Here is a 23,578-nt window from a genome sequence, read left to right as displayed (position 1 = left end):
ACAGCTGCAAAATACTCAACCACCATATCATACTTGTAAAGTAGTCAACCAGTATACTTAAAAAGAGAGTAGAGTCTACGAAGTCCAGACCTAGAAAATTCAAAATCAAAAATGGGTGTTGGTTATGGCTTAAGACTCAGTTCCATTGCGTGACACCTGGAACTCCCAAAACTGAACTGCAATTATTTTAAACATCTTTCGGCATAGAGTTAAACCAACATTTTTTTCACACAAACAATCTAGTGATATTGCTCATAGACATTGCTGACATTACCTTGTGACACATAAACATTAACAAAAACAAGTGAAATGGTCGGTCACAAACATATAACCATTTTTTACAACCTCCAAAGGGAAATCAGCACCTCATCAAATCTACCACATGACCTCTTATCACCCATTTAGAATTTTTTTTAGTTAGGAGGTCTTACTCTTACTCTTCCACCACTTCTCCATCGTCGTTCCATTCCCCCCCAGTCGAAGAAAAACACTCAAACAGTATAGTTTTACCTCCTTCATCTTTATTCTGGGCCCTGGAGGGAGCAAGAACTCTGTGCACAGAAACATGAGTTCATGGTCTTCTCTGAAACAGCAGTTTCTGAATGAACTATGTAGCCATTTTACAGGGAGGAGCATCTAGATAAGGCAGCATACATATTGATTGCAAGTCAGACAGCATCCGAAGTGCAGGAAAAAAAAATTCGATGTTTCAGGCATCAGGAACGAGGATGAAGGGCTTCTGCCTGAAACGTCAATCTTCCTGCTCTTCAGATGCTGCCTGACCTACACTACTCTAATCTTGAGTCTGACCTCCAGCATCTGCAGTACTCACTTTTGCCTCTACATACTGATTGGGTGACCATTACAATCAACAAGTATCAATAGTAATGATTAAGCCATCTGCTCTGAGACAATGAATAACTGGCATCACATAATCAATACTTTTCACCTTGTTAAACTGACCTCACATACCAAATGCTTGCAATATTGTTAAATGGCTCTACATAATGAATGCATTTCCACCTTGTTAACCTATTACCCTTTCCTGCAGCACCGCATTGTTAACTGTGAGTTCTTATCTGATTGGAGTCGTGCTCAGCTGAACCTCTTGTTTCACAAAGCTCAGAACTTAACTCTTTCCCTGCCTACTTATATCCTATACATATTCTTACCATATCCCTAATTGGAGGTATAGAGACCTGTTTTTGACTAAGTTGAGACAGACCAAAACTAATTTTCACAGAAAAGAAAGTAATTAACTTAATTTGATACTTTCTTACATCGCTTCATACAGGTTAAAAAGCACCAAGGACAACAGCATCACTTTTACATTTTACACTGAACTACATACAATTACATACTATGCACAGCAAACAGATCATGAGATGAAACTAGTCCATGATGGTGTTCACTCAAATCTCCCCCCCCGCCGAACCACGCTCTTTATCTGAATCTGTTCTGACCATCTTTACCTTTCTCCATCATATATTTGCCGAATGTGCTTCAAATGTATCTAGAAGATTCTCTTCAAACATGTCTTGTGTAACTGTTGCTGGAAAAGTGCAGCAGGTCAGGCAGCATCCAAGGAGCAGGAGAAGCTATGTTTCAGGCATGGGCCCCTTCTTCAGGAATGAGAAAACTGTGCCCAGCAGGCTAAGATAAAAGGGAGGGAGGAGGGACTTGGGGAAGGGCGTTGGAAATGCGATAGGTGGAAGGAGGTAAAGGTGAGGGTGACAGGCTGGAGTGGGAGTGGGGGTGGGGGTGGGGGTGGGGGCGGGGGTGGGGGCGGAGAGGTCAGGAAGAAGATTGCAGGTTAGGAAGGTGGGGCTGAGTTTGAGGGTTGGGACTGAGATAAGATGGGGGGGGGGAAAGGAGGAAACTGGAGAAATCTGAGTTCATCCCTTGTGGTTGGAGGGTTCCTAGGCGGAAGATGGGGCACTCTTCCCCCAGCCGTCCTGTTGCTATGGTCTGGCGATGGAGGAGTCCAAGGACCTGCATGTCCTTGGTGGAGTGGGAGGGGGAGTTGAAGTGTTGAGCCACGGGGTGGTTGGGTTGATTGGTTCGGGTGTCCTAGAGGTGTTCTCTGAAACGTTCCGCATGTAGGCGGCCTGTCTCTCCAATATAGAGGAAGCCACATCGGGTGCAGCTGATGCAGTAAATGATATGTGTGGAGGTACAGGTGAATTTGTGGCGGATATGGAAGAATCCCTTGGGGCCTTGGAGGGAAGTAAGAGGGGGGAGGTGTGGGCGCAAGTTTTGCATTTCTTGCGGTTGCAGGGGAAGGTGCCGGGAGTGGAGGTTGGGTTGGTGGGGGGTGTGGACCTGACGAGGGAGTCATGGAGTGAGTGGTCTTTTCGGAACGCTGATAGGGGAGGGGAGGGAAATATATCCCTGGTGGTGAGGTCTGTTTGGAGGTGGCGGAAGTGACGACGGATGATACGATGTATATGGAGGTTGGTGGGGTGGTAGGTGAGGACCAGTGGGGTTCTGTCCTGGTGGCGATTGGAGGGGCGGGGTTCAAGGGCAGAGGAGCGGGAAGTGGAGGAGATGTGGTGGAGAGCACTTCCCGATCCTCAGGAATAAAGGCAGAGAGCCTGAAGGGTGGAGAGAAATGCTAGAGGAGGGTGGGGGTGGGGAGAAAGTAGCATAGAGTACAATAGGTGAGTGGGGGACGGGATGAAGGTTATAGGTCATGGAGGAGGGTGGAGTGGAGAGGTGGAAAAGAAGATAGGCAGGTTGGACAAGTCATGGGGACAGTGCTGAGCTGGAAGTTTGGAACTAGGGTAAGGTGGGGGGAAGGGGAAATGAGGAAACTATTGAAGTCCACATTGATGCCCTGGGGTTGAAGTGTTCCGAGGCGGAAGATGAGGCGTTCTTCCTCCAGGCGTCTGGCGGTGAGGGAGCGGCGGTGAAGGAGGCCCAGGACCTCCATGTCCTCGGCAGAGTGGGAGGGGGAGTTGAAATGTTAGGCCACGGGGCGGTGTGGTTGATTGGTGCGGCTGTCCTGGAGATGTTCCCCTCAGGGTTCTGGGGGCCAGGAATGGTGACAGTGGGATCTGGGGGGGGGGGGGGGGGGGGAATGTGTCAGCAGAATGCAGGTGAGTGGCGTAGGTGGGGGTGAAAGTGATGTCACATGTGATGCATGAGGAATTGAGAGGGCCAGCGCTCCTCAAACATTCCAGAAGATTCCCTCGGCCTCTGGAACTGGTCAGATGCCATTAGCCATGCGGTTGGTAGAACTGCCACCCCCACGCTGATTGATGATGTCACTTCTGCCCCCATCGTGGCCGCTCCCACAGCCACTTCCAACTCTCAGTTCCTCATGCATCACACGTGACATCATTTCCGCCCCTCACATCATCGCTGTCACACGCTCAGTGACTTCCGCCACCCCTACTGCCGTGTCTGCCACCACTTCCGCCCCCACCAACGCCACTCACCTGAATTCTGCTGACACGCCCCCCACAGATCCCACTGTCACCTTTCCCAGCCCCCAGAATCCTGAGGGGAACACCACCCCTGCTCATGACTCCACCCCCATTCCCCCCACCATCACACCCACGCCAGTTACCAGCTCCAGCCCCACTCCCAGCTCCACACGCACAACAGATCCCAGCTCCCAACCCTGCCAAGTTTTCACCATCCCTCCAGACCTCCCCCTCACTGAGGACGATCACTCCTCAGCAAAGGACTCGCCTTCATCCGCCTCCGTCCACGCATCAATGAATTTAATACACGCAGTGACGTCGAATACTTCTTCTGCCACCTCAGAGCTTACTTTCCCGATCAGGACTCCCGCCCACCTTCAGAGGACCCCTTCGCTCACCTCCAACACTGCATCCACCTGGACACCCCGCGCTGGCTTATTACCTGCCCTCAACCTCTTCATTTCCTACTACCGCTGGGACATGAACTGCCTTAACCTGTCTACCTCCCTCCCCCACTCCAATCTCTCACCCCCTCAACGCGCAGCCCTCCAATCCCTCTACTCCAATCCCAACCTCACCATCAAGCCAGCAGATAAAGGGGGCACAGTGGTAGTCTGGCGCACTGACCTCTACACCGCTGATGCCAAACGCCAACTCGAGGACACCTCTTCCTATCGCCCCCTTAACCATGACCCCACCCCCCATCATCAAACCATCATCTCCCAGACCATACAGAACCTCATCACCTCAGGAGATCTCCCACCCACAGCTTCCAACCTCATAGTCCGGGAACCCCGCACTGCCCGGTTCTACCTCCTTCCCAAGATCCACAAGCCTGACCACCCTGGCCGACCCATTGTCTCAGCATGCTCCTGCCCCACTGAACTCATCTCTACCTACCTCGACACTGTCCTATCGCCCCTAGCCCAGGAACTCCCCACATACGTTTGAGACACCACCTACGCCCTCCAACTCCTCCAAGACTTCCGTTCTCCTGGCCGCCCCAACGCCTCATCTTCACCATGGATATCCAATCCCTCTATACCTCCATTCGCCATGACCAGGGCCTCCAAGCCCTCAGTTTTTTCCTCTCCCGACGTCCCCAACAGTACCCTTCCACCGACACTCATCGTTTGGCCGAACTGGTCCTCACCCTTAACTATTTCTCCTTCGAATCCTCCCACTTCCTCCAGACCAAAGGGGTAGCCATGGGCACACGTATGGGCCCCAGCTATGCCTGTCTCTTTGTTAGCTATGTAGAGCAGTTGATCTTCCGTAATTAGACCGGCACCACTCCCCACTTCTTCCTCCACTACATTGATGACTGCATTGACGCCACCTCGTGCTCCCGCGAGGAGGTTGAGCAATTCATCAACTTCACCAACACATTCCACCCTGACCTTAAATTTACCTGGACCGTCTCTGACACCTCCCTCCCCTTCCTGGACCTCTCCATTAATGATGACCGACTTGACATTGACATTTTTTACAAACCCACCGACTCCCACAGCTACCTGGATTACACCTCTTCCCACCCTACCTCTTGCAAAAATGCCATCCTGTATTCCCAATTCCTCCGCCTCTGCCAGATCTACTCCCAGGAGGACCAGTTCCACTACAGAATACACCAGATGGCCTCCTTCTTTAGAGACCGCAATTTCCCTTCCCACGTGGTTAAAGATGCCCTCCAACACATCTCGTCCATATCCCGCACCTCCGCCCTCAGACACCACCCCTCCAACTGTAACAAGGACAGAATGCCCCTGGTGCTCACCTTCCACCCTATCAACCTTCACATAAACCAAATCATCCGCCAACATTTCCGCCACCTCCAAACAGACCTCACCACCAGGGATATATTTCCCTCCCCACCCCTTTCCGCCTTCCGCAAAGACCATTTCCTCCATGACTACCTAGTCAGGTCCACGCGCCCCTACAACCCACCCTCCCATCCTGGCACCTTCCCCTGCCACCGCAGGAATTGCAAAACCTGTGCCCACACCTCCTCCCTCACCTCCATCCAAGGCCCTAAAGGAGCCTTCCACATCAAGTTTTACCTGCACATCCACTAATGTCATTTATTGTATCCGTTGCTCCCAATGCGGTCTCCTCTACATTGGGGCGACTGGACACCTCCGAGCAGAACGCTTTAGGGAACATCCCCCCAGAACCCTGAGGGGAACATCTCCAGGACACCCACACCAATCAACCACACCGCCTTGTGGCCCAACATTTCAACTCCCCCTCCCACTCTGCCGAGGACATGGAGGTCCTGGACCTCCTTCACCGCCGCTCCCTCACCACCAGACGCCTGGAGGAAGAACGCCTCATCTTCAGCCTCGGAACACTTCAACCCCAGGGCATCAATGTGGACTTCAACAGTTTCCTCATTTCCCCTTCCCCCACCTCACCCTAGTTCTAAACTTCCAGCTCAGCACTGTCCCCATGACTTGTCCAACCTGCCTAACTTCTTTTCCACCTATCCACTTCACCCTCCTCCTTGACCTATCACCTTCATTCCCTCCCCCACTCACCTATTGTACTCTATGCTACTTTCTCCCCAACCCCACCCTCCTCTCGCTTATCTCTCCACCCTTCAGGCTCTCTGCCTTTATTCCTGTTGAAGGGCTTTTGCCCAAAACGTCGATTTTACTGCTCCTCAGATGCTGCCTGAACTGCTGTGCTCTTCCAGCACCACTAATCCAGAATCTGGTTTCCAGCATCTGCAGTCATTGTTTTGTAATCATCTCAAAATTGATGGCCTCAGAGTCAGAGTTTTTACAGCACTGGTAGAGGCCCTTCATTCTATCGATTACATACTAGTTCCAAAATATCCACCTAATCTAACCCCATTTTCCAACTTTGTATGCGATGGCATTTCAAATGTTTTATTTAAATAATTTTGATTGTCTTGCGGGTTCTCACCTTTACCAACTTTCTGGCAGATACCCACAACTCAAGTGAAAAAAAATTTCGTCAAATCTTCTGCTCATGATTTTAAAACCTGGTTATTGGCCCTTTTTTAAAGGGAAGAAATTTCTCCCTACCCACTATGCCCCTACAATTTTGTACACCTCAAACACATCACCACAAACCATCAAACACATCACCACAAATCAAACTCTTTCCAGTCCAAGCAATACCTTGGTGAATCTTTCTCCCTGCTAGAATGCAATCACATCATCCCTAAACTGTAGCAACCAAACTGTACTCAATAATCCAGCTGTTGCTGAACTCTTGCCACAATATATAACTTCTGTATCCACTTTATTGAAGACTTTGACAATTTTGAAGACTACTATTTGATATCCCTCAGTGTTCCATTTCGTAAAGAAAAGATTAGCTTGTCAACTTTTTCTTGATATGGCAAACTCAAGCATCCCTCGTATCATATTTGTAATCTATACACATACAGACACACACACCATAACCTCCACAACTTATTAAACCAAAATTGAAATTAAGGTTTAGCATAACTTGTCCGTTTTCCAAATTTATCCCTCCAGAAATAAAACTTTATGCCTGGTTTGCTTTTGTTTTAACCTTGAAAACCTATGGTTCAATTTTTAGCAAATGGTGTTATTTGGATTTATTCATAGTTTAACACAATGGCAGACATGCAAGTTATTTCAAATAGTTGGCATGTATGAGTTTGAACAAGATGAATGTCCCAAGCACAGAATAACTGGTGTGCAACAATAATGACAAGGGATCCTTCTTCATATGGAGCTGTCATCACAAGTTGAAGAATTACATAAAATCCATTGTATCATAGGCTACAAAGAAAGAAGTTTATTTCAAGACTGACACGAAACATCCACCATTCCTCAGCAAATTGCAATGGAATAATACAAGATGAATTGCCCCTTTAGTGATCCAGCACAGAAACAATTCGTATACTGCAACCATTCCACGATCCTAATGCTTTTCACTGATCTCGACAATGCTCAAACTCTCAAACAAAGTGTTGTTCCCACTCAAGAAAGAGATCATGTCATTCTACATTTGAATTTTTATTTGATCCTCCAAGTAACAAGGTTAACACAGGCTTTTCCGCAACAAATTAAAATGTTTCCAAGTTAATTATCCTTCAATGCAGATCTTTTCGAGATCCTTAAAACAATCATAAAACAAATAAAGACATCAATAACTTAATGTCCAATTACCACAAGAATAATCAATGTGTTGTTCCAAAAGTGCAGAACTAAGGACTGAAGCAGAAAGGAGTGTCAAAAGAAATGTAGGCTTTTGAATCAATTGGTAGTAGTTCATGTGTCCTGAATATCAGGTAAGTCAAAGATATTTCATGAGGGGAAGCTGAAAAATGAGTTTTAAAAATTACACAAGGAGTAGATTCAAGGGGTACACAGTACTGCCCTCCAAACAGAAACCATAACTCGTAGCTGATTTTGGACTTCAATTCTATTTCTGCTTGATCTCCTTAAATTCCTTGAGGAACCAAATATCCATCTCAAATTTAAATATCTTAGACAATGGACTATCCATGTACAAAAAGGAGAAATTCCAAAGATTTACAATCCTGTAAGTGAAGATATGTCTCCTCAAACTAAATCAGGACCTTAATTCAAGACTGTATTCCTACAATCCTAACCCTAGCTGAGGACATCCTCTCAGCATCTACCCTGTCAAGCTGCCTCAGAAACCAGTAAGCTTCATCAAGACCATCTCTTATTATATACATGACCAATATTTTTCAACCCACTATTGGAAAACTCAAGCCAGCAACCTTCCATGTAAACTTCATCGTACTTTCCTCCAACGCAAATATATTTTTCCTCTGATATGGAGATGAAAACTGTGCACAGTACATCAGGTGTGGTACAATTCTTGCAAGACTTGCTTATTCTTGTACTCCAGACACTTTCCAAGAAAGTGAAACATTCAATTTGTCTCTGTTTTCTGTACATGTATGTTAATGTTTTATGTTCCTTATATGAGCACACACCCAAGTCCCTCTCAACATCAAGATATTTTTCAAAATATTCAGCTTTTCTGTGATGACCAATTTGAACCACCACTCATTTCCAGATACCATATTCCTCCCGCCATCTTTATACCCATTTAGTAAATCTGTCTGCAGCTTTTGGTTGTTTCTTTGTATCCTCCTTATTGCTAACACTTCCATCCAGCTTTGTTTCATGACAGTTAGATATGTTACACCATCTATTTGTCAAAGTCATTAAGGAATATAGAAATTAAGGAATATAGGAGTCATTCAGCCCTTGAGCCTCTTCCATTATTTAATGAGATTGTGGTCAATCTGTTGACAATAGATTGCAAATAACAACCTGCAGCAACCTTTGCAGCAAGCTTACCAATTTGAAAATACACTGTTTATCCCTTCCCATTGTTCTTGACCATCAACCAGCTCTCAATCCACGCTAATATATTAAATGCAAATCCATGAGCTGTCACTTGTGCGAAACTTCCCACATAGTCCGTTAGCAAATGAAGTGGCACATTGTGGCTCAAAGGTTAACACAGCTGCCTCACAATGCCAGGGACATGGGTTCAATTACAGCCTTGGGTGACTGTCATGTGGAGCTTGCATGGTCTCCATGTGTCTGCATGAGTTTCTGCCAGGTGCTCTGGTTTCTTCCCACAGTCCAAAGTTGTGCAGGTTAGGTGGATTAGCCATGTTAAATTGCCTATCAGTGTCCAGGGATGTACAGGCTAGGTGGATTACCAGTGAGAAATAGGGTAGGGGTTGGGTAGGGTTTGGGTTTGGGTTTGGGTAGGGGTAGGGTGCTCCTCACCCAGTGCAGACTCCATGGGCAAAATGGCCTCTTTCTGCTCTGTCAGGATTCTATGAATCTGTAGAATTTTTTTGAATGACACTATCTCTCATGTCTCTCTCCTTTATCTTCCCTCTGAAAACAACTCAAGCTGTATCTTTCATTTGAAAATTTACTACTTTCTCTTCTTAATTACTTTATGATACAGCTTTCCCCTTACAAACATTACTTTAAAATGGGAATAATCAGTGTAAGATTCTCCTTTGCATTTTTCTTTTAGGGATAAGCTACTTTTAAGGCATTAGGTTAAACAGAAAGCTCTGGAATGGATCAATAGTGTGAAATCCTTCTTTACTTTGTCCAGAGACAAGTCTGTACAATTTGGTTGTTTTGGGAACAGAGGGCTGTGTGAATACTCAAACGAGAGTTTCAGTTTTTACACCTGGACAGTTTCCCACAGTGCCTCCACTTCCCTCTGGTGAACAATTCCAAAACGTTACCACCCTAGAAATGAAGAATTCCCTCTTACATCACTCTCAGATGGCCTGCTCCTTATTTCGAGATTGTGTTGCTTGGTTTTACAGTTACAAGCCAGGGAAACATTCTATCTACATCAACCAAGCTCTAAAATTTTTCAATGAGATCACATCTTATTTTTTTTGAAAGTCTAGGAAATACAGATGCTGTTTCTTCAAATCTCTTCAATTTGTCTATCCTCAGGATTAAATTGGTGAAATCTTGAAGTTCCTCTGCAAATGTATAATTTCTTAAGTAAGGGGACTGAAAATGTAGAATGTCAAGTTTAAAAGGAACATTGAGCTTGCAGTTGTTTGAATTAAAAGGAGAAAACTCAATTTCTATTGTTCAATATATTAGAAAGAAACCAAGTTATGGTCAGCCAAGAGAGAAACATTTAACGTTTCGACTAGATGTGAACTTTCTCTCTTCACAAATGGTGCCAAACCTAAGTTTCTCCAGCATTCTCATCTGTTTCAGATTTCCAACATCCACAGCATTTTACTTTGATTTGAATGTTTAGTCAATGCTAATTTTCAAAATATAAAATCTTGAAGGTTAATATTTCAGCCAGTCACTAGAAAATTCAATATTTTAAAAGTTATGCGTGTCCATAGACCCCAAATCTTCCTTGGATAGTTCAATAGACAAACTGTACGTACAAAGCACTGAGCATAATGCCCTATATTTTACTCGGTATTAGTTAACTGACCAATTCTCCCTTCAGCTGGAGAGAAACCCAGTAATGGCAGTGCTTCAGTAATAATTAACATTCCAGAATTTACTGATGGAAATTAAATGGATGGCATACTGAGAGGGAACCACAGTACACAGCTTACATGATAGTCAACCAACTCCTGCTATTTAGTCTGCGTATGTACATGGCAACATTTTTCAAGCAATTCAAAGCTCCACCAACATCTACACACGGTCTTGAACAGTCAGCTAAAGGTGCAATGAAATGCATAGGAACTCAATGAAGTGGAGGTATAAAGTTTGAATTTACATTGAATATTCTTCCTGAAGACATGAAAGCTGTGCTGCACCATTACAACATAGAACTAAGAATAGTACAGCACAGTACAGGCCTTTCAGCCCACAATGTTGTGCTGAGCATTGATCTTAAATTAAGATCAACTTAGTCTACACTCCCCCCAATTTATTGCCATCCATGCATTTGTCCAGCAATCGCTTAATATGTTCCTAATGTCTCTGACTCAACCACCATCGCTGGCAGTGCATTCCACGCACCCACCACTTTTTGCGTAAAGAACCTCCCTCTGACATTCCCCCATACCTTCCTCCAATCACCTTAAAATTATGGCCCCTCATGACAGCCATTTCTGCCCCGAGGAAAGGTCTCTGTCTATCTACTCTACCTAGGCCTCTCATTACCTTGTAGACTTCTATCAAGTCACCTCTCTCCCTTCTTCTTTCCAGTGTGTAAAGTCCGAGCTCACTCAATCGCTCTTCATAAGACAAGCTCTCCAATCCAGTCAGCATCTTGGTAAATCTCCTCTGCACTGTCATAAGGTCATAGAGATCTACAGTATGGAAACAGACCCTTCGGTTCAACCCGTCCATGCTGACCAGATATCCCAACCCAATCTAGTCCCACCTGCCAGCACCCGGCCCATATCCCTCCAAACCCTTCCTATTCATATACCCATCTAAATGCCTCTTAAATGTTGCAATTGTACCAGCCTACACCACTTCCTCTGGCAGCTCATTCCATACACGCACCACACTCCGCATGAAAAGGTTGCCCCTTAGGTCTCTTTTATACCTTTCCCCTCTGAGCCTAAACCTATGCTCTGTAGTTCTGGACTCCCCGACCCCAGGGAAAAGACTTTGCCTATTTACCGTATCCATGCCCCTCAATTTTGTAAACCTCTATAAAAGGTCACCCCTCAGCCTCCGAAGCTCCAGGGAAAACAGCCCCAGCCTGTTCAGCCTCTCCCTGTAGCTCAAATCCTCCAACCCTGGCAACATCCTTGTAAATTGTTTCTGAACCCTTTCAAGTTTCACAACATCTTTCCGACAGGAAGGAGACCAGAATTGCACGCAATATTCCAACAGTGGCCTAACCAATGTCCTGTACAGCCGCAACATAACCTCCCAACTCCTGTACTCAATACTTTGACGAATAAAGGAAAGCATACCCCCTTCACTATCCTATCTACCTGCGACTCCACTTTCAAGGAGCTATGAACCTGCATTCCAAGGTCTCTTTGTTCAGCAACACCCCCGAGGACCTTACCATTAAGTGTATAAGTCCTGCTAAGATTTGCTTTTCCAAAATGCAGCACTTCGCATTTATCCGAATTAAACTCCATCTGCCACTTCTCAGCCCATTGGCCCATCTGGTCAAGATCCTGTTGTAATCTGAGGTCACCCTCTTCGCTGTCCACTACACCTCCAATTTTGGTATCATCTGCAAACTTACTAACTGTACCTCTTATGCTCGCATCCAAATCATTTATGTAAATGACAAAAAGTAGAGGGCCCAGCATCGATCCTTGTGGTACTCCACTGGCCACAGGCCTCTAGTCTGAAAAACAACCCTCCACCACCACCCTGTGTCTTCTACCTTTGAGCCTGTTCTGTACCCAAATGGCTAGTTCTCCCTGTAGTCCATGAGATCTAACCTTGCTAATCAGTATCCCATGGGAAACCTTGTTCAACGTCTCACTGAAATCCATATAGATCATATTGCCCTCATCAATCCTCTTTGTCACTTCTTCAAAAAACTCAATCAAGTTTGTGAGACACCTAAAGCAGCGACATCCTTCCTATAATGAAGCAACCAGAAATGGACACAACATTCTAAGTGCGGACTAACCAGGGTTTCATAAAGCTGCAGCAAAACCTTGCAGCTCTTAAACTCAATCCTCCTATTATTGAAAGCCAAAACATCAAATGCCTTCCCTACCACCCAAGTTGATAGGGGTGTTACTTTCAGGGATCTATGGACGTGGACCCCAAGATCCCACCGTTCCTCCACACTGCTCATAATCCTGTCTTTAACCCTGCATTCAGCATTAAAATTTGACCTTCCAGAATGAATCACTTTGCATTTTTCCAGGTTGAAGTCCATCTGCCACTTCTCAGCCCAGCTCTGCACCCTGTCAATGTCTTGTTGCAGCGTGCAACAGCCCTCGACACTATCTACAACACCACTGAACTTTGTGTCATCGACAAACTTACTAAACTACCCTTTCACTTCTTCATCCAAGTCATTTATAAAAACAAGATGCAGAGGCCCAAGAACAGATCCCTGCAGGATACCATTAGCCACCAACCTCCTGGAAAAATACTTTCCATCCACTACCATTTATGGTTTTTATTTGGCCAGCCAATTTTGTATCCAGACAGCCAAATTTCCATGTATCCCATACATAACTTTCTGAATGAGCATACCATGAGGAACCTTATCAAGTGCCTTACTGAAATCTATATATACGACATCCACTGTTCGACTTTTGTCAACTTGTCTCGTCATCCTCAAAAGAACTCAGTTAAAAGTCACACAACAACAGGTTATAGTCAAACAGGTTTATATGGAAGCACTAGCTTTCGGAGTGCCGCTCCTTCATCAGGTGATGGAGCGTGTGCCGAAAGCTAGTGCTTCTAAATAAACCTGTTGGACTATAGCCTGGCTTTGTGCGATTTTTAACTTTGTCCACCCCAGTCCAACACTAGCACCTCCAAGTTAAAGAACTCAATAGGCTTGAGAGGCATGACCTGCCCCTCACATGGCCATGCTGACTATCTTTCATCAAACTATATTTTCCCAAATAGTCATAATTCCTACCTCTCAATTTTTTCTAGTACCTTGCTTACCATAGATGTAAGACTAACTGGTCTGTAATTCCCAGAGATTTCCCTATTCCCTTTCTTGAACAGAGGAAGAACATTCACTGCTCCCCAAACACCTGGTACTACTCCCCTGGAGAGTTAGCATGCAAAGATCATCGCCGGAGGCCCAACAATCTCATTCTTCGCTTCCTATAGTAACCTTGGATATATCTGGTCTAGTCTTGGAGACATATCTATCCTGATGCTTCCCAGAATTTCAGCACATCCGCTTTCTTAATATCAATCTGTTCAAGCCTATCAACCTGGTCCATGGTGTTCTCACTATCAACAAGGTCTCGTGAATACTGAAGCAAAAAACTCATTTGAGGTCTCCCCTATCTCTTCAGGCTCCAGGCACAAGTTCCCTCCACTATCCTTGGTTTGCCCTACCCTCTCTCTGATATTCTCTTATTCCTCATTAATATATAGAATGCTGTTGGGTTTTCCCTAATCCTTCCCACCAAGGCTTTTTGGTGCCCCCTCCTAGCTCTCCTCAGTTCCATTTAAGTTCTTTCCTAGCAACCTTGCAATCTTCTCATGCTGTGCCAAATCCTTGCTTCCTCAACATTAAGTAAGCTTCCTTCTTCCTCTTGAAAAGAAGCTCCTCTTGTCATCCAAGGCTCCCTCACCTTACCATTCCTTGCCAGACTCAGTGGGACAAAGTTATCCAACCCTCGCAATAAGTGCTCCTTAAACAGACTCACATTTCTCTTCTGCATTTCCTGTAGAACAATTGTTTCTAATTTATACTCCATAGCTCCTATCTAATAGCAGTATAAATTTTCCCTCCCCCAATTAAATACCTTACCTTACTGTCTGTTCCTATCCCTCTCCATGGCTATGGTAAAGGCAAGGCAGCTGTGGTCACTGTCACCGAAATGCTCTCCAACAGAGAGATCTGATACCTCATTGCCGAGAACCAAATCCAATACAGCCTCCTCCTTCGTTGGCTTGTCTACATATTGAGTCAGGAATCCTTCTGGACACACCTGATAAAATCTACTCCATCCAGACCATCTGCACTGAAGAGGTTAAAATCAACACTGGGGAAGTTGAAGTCACCCAAAACAATAACTGTTACATCTGCACCTTTCCAAGATCTGCTATCCAATCTGTTCTTCCATCACTCTGCTACTATTGCTGGGTCTATAGAAAACACCCAATAAATTAACTGCTCCTTTCCGGTTATTGACTTCTACCCATACTGACTCAGTCGACAAACCCTGCCCAACAACATCCTTTTCTGCTGCTGTGATGCACTAATTAACAATGTTACTCCCCCTCCTTTTTTACCTCTGTCCCAGTTCTTTTTAAAAGATCTTAACTCTGAAACATGCAGCAACCATTCTTGCCCCTGTGAAATCCATGTCTCCATTACGGCCACAACATAATTGTTCCAAATATTGATCCATGCTCTAAGCTCACCACTCTTATTCCTGACACACTTTACATTAAAAGAGACACACTTTAACCCATCCCTTTACCCTATCAACGGTGTAATCTTCCCAACAGACTCTTTGCATTCTATTTCTGCCCGTTCAACAACTATCATCTCCTCTGATCTGTAGCTCTGGTTCCCATCCCATTGCCAAGCTAGTTCAAACCCTCCCAAAGTGGTCTAGCAAATCTCCTGCCCAGGATATTGGTGCTCTTCCAGTTTAAATGCAACCCATTCTAATTTTATTTCTTCGTCACAGTTTTCAATTAAGTGGAGAAATTATTTGCATCATGCCCATCACTCTGACATCCCAAATACAAATTATAAACAAGTTCATGTACTCAAACCAGTACAAGCATTAATGTTGGACAAAAATGATTGTGCAATAGATTCTAATTCTTTGCAAAGACCAACATAAATTTCAAAGCTATACAGCTTTCAACAATTGGTCCCAAAGAGTAATCTTAAAATGTACAAGTTAGTCTTCCCTGACAACCATGTACCCTTCAGATTATTCCTCGACCCATTAAGATGAGATGGTGAAGCAACAAAAACTGTCCTTTATCGCTGACTGATGTTTGAATCATGCCTGATTTACCAACCAAGAGCCTTTCCTTATCATGCTTAAAATGTTTCAATTTACACTAATTTGGGCACTCAATAATCCAAGTAGTTAAAAAACATAAAACCATTATCAAGTATATGTTGCTTCATTTGAAGTTCTGCTCAGATTTAGTTGTATTTAAAAATGGTGTCAGGCACAAAAAACACACACTAAAAGTTTAACTGTAGCATAAAAAAATCTGTCCGTTAAAATCAAAAGACTGTATCAAAGATTTTAATACTAGCATACGACTTGAGCAATGTTACACTGCTACCAGAACACGAGTATAAACTGAACAAAAATAGCCTGCATATTTCAATAGAAAGTATCTTGAAATGTCTTAAAAATAATGAAAACTCCTCGCACTTCACTTATGGTCAAGACAAATACAGCAAATTCACAAAGCGCATTCAACATTTTTGCCTTCACTCATGCTTATTTGACCCAGTAACAAAACAATTTTTTACACATGGGTAAAAGAAGCAAAATCAAATGACTTGCAAACAGCCGTAAATTTGTTTCAGATACAATTCTGCAGTGCAAGTTGCGCAGAAAAAGTTATAGTTGCAGTATCTTGCCTCTGCCACTAAAAGCCACCATGTTATTGCATACCTCAGGAGAAAGTGAGGACTGCAGATGCTGGAGTACCAGAGTTGAAAAATGGGGTGCTGGAAAAACACAGCAGGCCAGGCAGCATCCGAGGAGCAGGAGAATCGACGTTTCAGGCATAAGACAGTTACTATGGATTCTTCTATATCCGTCGCAAATTCACCTGCACCTCCACACGCATCATTTACTGTATCCGCTGCACCCGATGTGGTCTCCTCTACACTGGGGAGACAGGCCACCTACTTGCTGAACGTTTCAGAGAACATCTCTAGGACACCCGCATCAACCAACCCAACCGCCCCGTGGCTGAACACTTAGCTTCCCCCTCCCACTCCGCCAATGATATGCAGGCCCTTAGCCTCCTCCATCGCCAGACCGTGGCCACACGACACCTGGATGAAGAGCACCTCATCTTCCGCCTAGGAACCCTCCAACCACACAGGGTGAATGTACATTTCTCCAGCTTCCTCATTTCCCCTCCCCCCACCTTATCTCAGTCCCAACTCTGATTCAGCACCGCCCTCTTGACCTGCAATCTTCTTCCCGACCTCTCTGCCCCCACCCCCTCTCCAGCCTATCACCTTCACCTCCTTCCACCTTTCGTATTCCTAGCACCCCTCCCCCAAATTCCCTCCCCAATACCTTTTATCTCAGCACACTTGACACACCAGCTTCATTCCTGAAGGGCTTATGCCCGAAACGTCGATTCTCCTGCTCCTCGGATGCTGCCTGGCCTGCTGTGTTTTTCCAGCACCACATTTTCAACTATTGCATACCTCAGCAAAGTGTAGCAGCACCATTCAGTATTGAGTACTATATAAGTTCAATATTGAACAGAATTGAGAATTTTATCTCAGCACTTCAAATCTTTTCAAAATGTTGATTGATGAATATATATTGCCCTCTTTTTCAGAAAAAAAGACTTGTGAATAGAAGACCTACAAACAAACCAGTTAGAAAACATTAAAAACAATTAAGGCTGTTCTGAACAGAAACCCAGTCCACGTAAAATGGAACTAGAGTGAATTTTTACATACTTGCACTTATTTATTGAGGTACTCTTTGTGAGCATCCAGCTCCTCATCCAACACGTTTCAGTCCGTCTCTAACTATACTTTCTAAAAATGAAAGCTGAGTATACAGCTGTAAGTTTGCTTGCTGAGGCGGTAGGTTTATTCTCAGACATTTCGTCATCATACTCTGTAACATCATCAGTGAGCATCCATTGAAGCACTGGTGTTCTGTCCCGCTTTCTATTCATGTGTCTTGGTCTGCTAAAGTGGGTGATATCATTCCCAGTTCTTTTTCTCAGAGGTTGATAAATCGGGTCCACATCATTTCGTTTACTGATGGAGTTGCGGTCTGAATGCCAGACCCTCTAGAAATTCCAGTGCATGTCTCCGTTTAGCCGAGCCTAAGATGGATATGTTGTCCCAGTTGAAGTTGTATCCTTCATCCGTAAGGTATTTGTGACAGCTGGTCACAGCTTTTGGTAGCTCGTTGGTGTTCATGTTGCCTGGTGGCGAGTTTTCTGCCTGTCTGTCCGAAGTAGTGTTTGTTACAGTCCTTGGAGGGTATTTTGTATATGACATTCATTTTGGTGGTTACTGGTACAGGGTCCTTTAGTTTCATCAGTAGCTGTTTCAGCGTGTTGGTAGGTTACCATGATGCCAAGAAGCTGGAATAGTCTGGTAGTCATCTCTGAGATGTCTTTGATGTATGCTAGTGTGGCTAGAGTCTCTGGGCGTGTTGTCTTCTTATTTGGGTTTATCAGGTATATATCAGGTACCCATTGCTCTTGATAGGTATTTTTCTTCTGCTGCTTGTAGTCCCTGGGTGCTGCAGTGTGTTGTGGCCAGTTTAAATAATAGCCTGATGCAGCTCAGTTTCTAGGTGTTGGGATGATGGCTTCTGTAGTCAAATATCTGATATCTGATACTCAACTGCAAGAACAATCACCTTCAACAACTCCCTGAAGGATCAGCACTTTGAAAGCTAGTGCTTCCAAATAAACCTGTTGGACGATTGGTGATTGTGTAATTTTTAACTTTGCCCATCTTCAACACTCCATCTTTTTTAAAAAGATCTAGCTGAAATACTATTCAATAGTTAAGTAGGGCAAATTGAATTGATGAAACAGCTTTCTGCAAGCAGTATTTGTCAAAATGACCAGAACAAAACCTTGGCAAGAGGTGAAAAAAATTATACGCTATAATAAAAAACATTTTCACTCTTACTGAGGTTTATGTTCAGAACTTTGCAACTACCAGGTAACGTACTATAATTCAAATGCAATATACTCAAGTCGAGATAGATTTCCTTAGAACAGAATGTTGGCAGCTCGTATGATCAACGATCTGCTGAAAAATTCTCTTCACTCATTTTGTGACTAGTATGCAAAAGCCTGCAAATCCCTGAAGATTTAATGCAACACTTATTTTTAACGCAACTGCAGTCACTTCACATTGACCCAATTTCCTTCCAACCCTTCTCTGTCTGAAAACAGAACTATTAGTATTTTAGCTGTGGTTGATTCACAAGACATAACAGCATTTTATAAAGATGGTAAAAATATTTGATCCTAAAGACTTGGTAACATGACGCAGGCATTCGACAAGACCAGAGACTCAGGGCTACCAATTGTTTAGACAATTCAAGCGACTTCAACGTATAGGTGTCACATTGGAATCCAAGCTGAATACATTGTATCCCATCAGGAAGTTAACTGAACATTTGATCAAGAAAGCAGTCACACTTCTAAAGTTAGTGGTCATGCAGGTTAATAGTCAGGAACATGAGGTGCAACTGTAAATCCAATAGGTGAGGAAATCCCCAAGTGTAATACCAGAGGAGCCTAAGCCTAGCTCCCTTTCCAACAAACATAAGATCCGTGCTTCTAGGTCCCTAATCGATTGAAGGTGGTGAAAATGAAATTTAAGTGATTTTAGCCCCCAAAGAAAATCCAGATGCAAAATTATTTTGAGTACAGCGAAGCAACAAAGACAAAAAAATGCCATGGAAACTTATAAACTACATCGACAAAAGTGATAATACCATAGACTAGAGCGTAACTCAGCAAATTAGAGGTGGTACATAACAGCAATAAAGCAACAATCACAGGTGACTGAATTCTTATGGGGCAGGCAAATCAAATTTGCAGGAATTATTCAAAGCAATTTTCTAGGTCTGTGTTTTGAGAACAGGGTATTTAGATTCAATATCACTCAATAGCAAAGAAGCAGTAAAGGAGCCTCTGGAAATAATTGATTACAATTGTTTTTATCTAACTTATCATACAATACTTTCAAGAAGAGACAGGATAAACACCATCGAGAAATATGCGATGTCACAGGATAATATTTTATATCTATCTTCACAGGTAGGAAACAAAGATAAGTTTGAAAGTTTGGAGAACCAAGACTCCAATGAAATTGGGGAACTTAGAAAATAGCATTTGGTTTAAGAAAAAGTCATGGAAAAGTTAACAGACTGAAAGCTGACATCATAAGGTTTTAAAAGGGATAGTTACAAAAATAGTGGATATATCAGACTCAAGTGTTCAGAATTTACTCAATTCTAAAAGTTGCCACAGATTAGAAAGTAGCAAACCTAATCTCAGCTCAACAAAGAAGGGGAAGAGAATAGAGGAAACTTCTGTATTTACATAGGCAGTTAGCCTCACAGTCGTATTAGGAAAAACGCTGAAACTTATTATTATAGGCACTTAAATAGAGTCAAGGTGGATTTATGAAATGGAAAATTCAGTTTAACCAGTCACATTTTTGAAGTTGTAACGAGTTGAGTAGTGGATGCAATATATTTGAATTTTCAAATGTCATTCAATGAGATCTCCACAATTGATGGCTCATATTTCCTTCATGGTTCTCTCAACATAAGTGTTGCTTAACTAATGTAAGAATAAATATACTGGGTTCAAGCTGTTCATAGAAACATCGAAACCCTGCAGTGCAGGAAGAGGCCATTCTTTTGAAGATTGAATGCAATTTATCTAATCTGGAGGTCAATTAGGGATGGATAAGGACAGTGACAATGCCCATATGCCAAGAAAAATTTTAAAACAAATAGCAATACAGTTAGTTGTGAAAGTAAACTGAGGGCCACAGACTGTAAAAGAATATTAATAAAATCAATGAAATAGGGGATAAATGCAGAAAGGTACAAGACATGGGGGAATCAGCTATAGTTTTAAAAAATGGAAAAGGAAGTTGCAAGACCGAATGATCTACTCCTGCTCTTACCTTTTGTTCTTTTGAATCATCTGCTTATAGTTAAGCCAAGAACAACCAATTTGAACAGATTCAAAGAGGAATTCGTGGCCAAGATGAGTGCAAAACTGGGCAATAATGAAATACTCAACAGCCTAAGAGGAGTGACTAACAAACACAATTATTGGAGCAGATGAAAAGAGTGGAGGCAGCATAAGTGAGTACAAAAGCTTGATAGGGAAATAAAGAATAGATCTGCAATTATTAATTAAATATTAACTTTGGAAGAATATCAATTAAACATTTTACTTTCCTCAACAAACATTGTAAATTTGCAAGTCAATGGGTACAAAGTTAGAATGCTGTGCAAAAAAGTTACTTCAAATGGATTTGAAAAAGTTGGCGAAACAAAATACACCAAATTTCATGTCCTGCGTAAGCTGCAGAAAAAAAGTTCAAACCTAAGGAGAAGTTCAACAAAGCATGAAACCCTCCTCCAGAAACTGGAGCCAAACATTACAGCAGCAAAGCAGTTACAATCCATTGGCTCTGCTACTCCATATTTTACAATGTTACCTATTTCTATACTGCAATGACAAAAAGATTTGTGAACAGTCTGTGGAAGATGTCCTGTACTGTTTTTAAAAATGTTACATCTTTCAAGGCTTAGCTAACCCAAAGCAGAAGCGTTGGTTGAGATCTTTCAAAAGTCATTGGAGTCAGGGAAAGTCCCGGATGATTGGAAGATCGCTGTTGTAACCCCCCTTATTCAAGAAAGGATCAAGACAAATGATGGAAAATTGTAGGCCGATCAGCCTAACCTCGGTTGTTGGTAAAATATGAATATGAAGGTAGGCTAGCCAGTAATATTAGAAATAATAGTAAAAGTTTCTTTCAATACATAAGAAACAAACGACAGGCAAAAGTAGACATTGGGCCACTTCAAACTGATGCTGGAAGCCTAGTGATGGGAGATAAGAAAATAGCAGGAGAACTTAAGTACTTTGCGTCAGTCTTCACAGTGCAAGACATGAGTAATATCCCAACAATTAAAGGGAGTCAAGGGGCTGAGTTGAGTACGGTTGCCATTACAAAAGAGAAAGTGCTAGAAAAGCTAAAAGGTCTTAAAATTGATAAATCTCCTGGCCCCGATGGGCTACATCCTAGAGTTTGAGGGAGGTGGCTGAGGAAATAGCGGAGGCGTTGGTTGAGATCTTTCAAAAGTCACTGGAGTCAGGGAAAGTCCCGGATGATTGGAAGATCGCTGTTGTAACGCCCCCCACCCCCTTGTTCAAGAAAGGATCAAGACAAACGATGCAAAATGAGAGGCCAATTAGCCGAAGCTCAGTTGGTGGAAAAATTCTAGAATCCATCATTAAGGATGAGGTTTCTAAATTCTTGGATGAGAAGGGTCGGATTAGAACAAGTCAACATGGATTTAGTAAGGGGAGGTCGTGCCTTACAAACCTGTTGGAATTCTTTGAAGAGGTGACAAGTAAATTCGACCAGGGAAACCCAGTGGATATGGTCTATCTAGATTTCCAAAAGGCCTTTGATAAGGTGCCACACGAGAGGCTGCTGAGCAAGGTGAGGGCCCATGGTGTTCGAGGTGAGCTACTGGTATGGATTGAGGATTGGCTGTCTGACAGAAGGCAGAGAGTTGGGATAAAAGGTTCTTTGTCGGAATGGCAACCGGTGACAAGCGGTGTCCTGCAGGGTTCAGTGTTGGGGCCGCAGCTGTTCACGTTATATATTAATGATCTGGATGAAGGGACTGGGGGCATTCTAGCGAAGTTTGCCGATGATACAGTTAGGTGGACAGGCAGGTAGTACTGGAGGAAGTGGGGAGGCTGCAGAAGGATCGCGACAGTTTGGGAGAATGGTCCAGGAAATGGCTGATGGAATTCAATGTGAGCAAATGCGAGGTCTTGCACTTTGGAAAAAAGAATACAAGCATGGACTACTTTCTAAACGGTGAGAAAATTCGTAAAGCCAAAGTACAAAGGGATCTGGGAGTGCTAGTCGAGGATTCTCTAAAGGTAAACATGCAGGTTGAGTCCGTGATTAAGAAAGCGAATGCAATGTTGTCATTTATCTCAAGTGGGTTGGAATATAAAAGCACCACTGTGCTACGGAGACTTTATAAAGCTCTGGTTAGGCCCTATTTGGAGTACTGTGTCCAGTTTTTGTCCCCACACCTCAGGAAGAACATACTGGCATTGGAGCGTGTCCAGCGGAGATTCACACGGATGATCCCTGGAATGGTAGGTCTAACATACGAGGAACGGCTGAGGATCCTGGGGTTGTATTCATTGGAGTTTAGAAGATTAAGGGGAGAGCTAATAGAAACTTACAAGATAATACATGACTTGGAAAGGGTGGACACTAGGAAATTGTTTCCGTTAGGCGAGGAGACTAGGACCTGTGGACACAGCCTTAGAATTAGAGGGGGTAAATTCAGAACAGAAATGTGGAGACATTTCTTCAGCCAGAGAGTGGTGGGCCTGTGGAATTCATTGCCGCAGAGTGCAGTGGAGGCCGGGACGCTAAATGTCTTCAAGGCAGAGATTGATAAATTCTTCATGTCACAAGGAATTAAGGGCTATGGAGAGAATGCGGGTAAGTGGAGTTGAAATGCCCAGCCATGATTAAATGGCGGAGTGGACTCGATGGGCCGAATGGCCTTACTTCCACTTCCTAATGAAGAGCAGCTTCATTAGCACGACTCTGTATGGTCAGTTGCAATTTCTGGGTGTTTTACAAAAATTACATTCAAGGTAACCAACTACAGGCATGATACTTTGAAGTACAACACTGGTACTAAATACAACAAATTTTTAAGTCCTAATTTTGTGATCTTGTCTGCTTATGTTGAGTTTTTATTTAAATTGCAGAATTTATGGATTTCAAATTTCACTGTCTGCCATTGTGCGATTTAAATCCATACACTTTGAATTACCAGCCCATTGACAATACCATTATGTTGCTACCTCCTCTATGACAGTTTGAATACAAGTTCAACCAAAGTTATAAAGTTGCTGACAAAGTATAATTATTATTGTGGCATAAAGGCACTGGATAATGTCAGGTGAGATCCCTATTTTAGGCAAACCAGATCTACCATCAAGGAGATCAGATGCTGA

The 23,578-nt window shown here is 43.4% G+C and overlaps 1 protein-coding gene across 5 annotated transcripts in view; it reads right to left on the bottom strand.

Annotated features, from left to right (window-relative positions):
- diaph2 (diaphanous-related formin 2) overlaps nucleotides 1–23,578 on the bottom strand; it is a 780,284-nt gene that overhangs the window by 709,379 nt on the left and 47,327 nt on the right. The gene's annotated exons all lie outside the window — the stretch shown is intronic.

This window comes from Chiloscyllium punctatum, chromosome 25, assembly GCF_047496795.1.
Source record: "Chiloscyllium punctatum isolate Juve2018m chromosome 25, sChiPun1.3, whole genome shotgun sequence".
Classification (NCBI taxonomy): Eukaryota; Metazoa; Chordata; class Chondrichthyes; order Orectolobiformes; family Hemiscylliidae; genus Chiloscyllium; species Chiloscyllium punctatum.
This window is presented reverse-complemented; position numbering and strand designations above follow the sequence as displayed.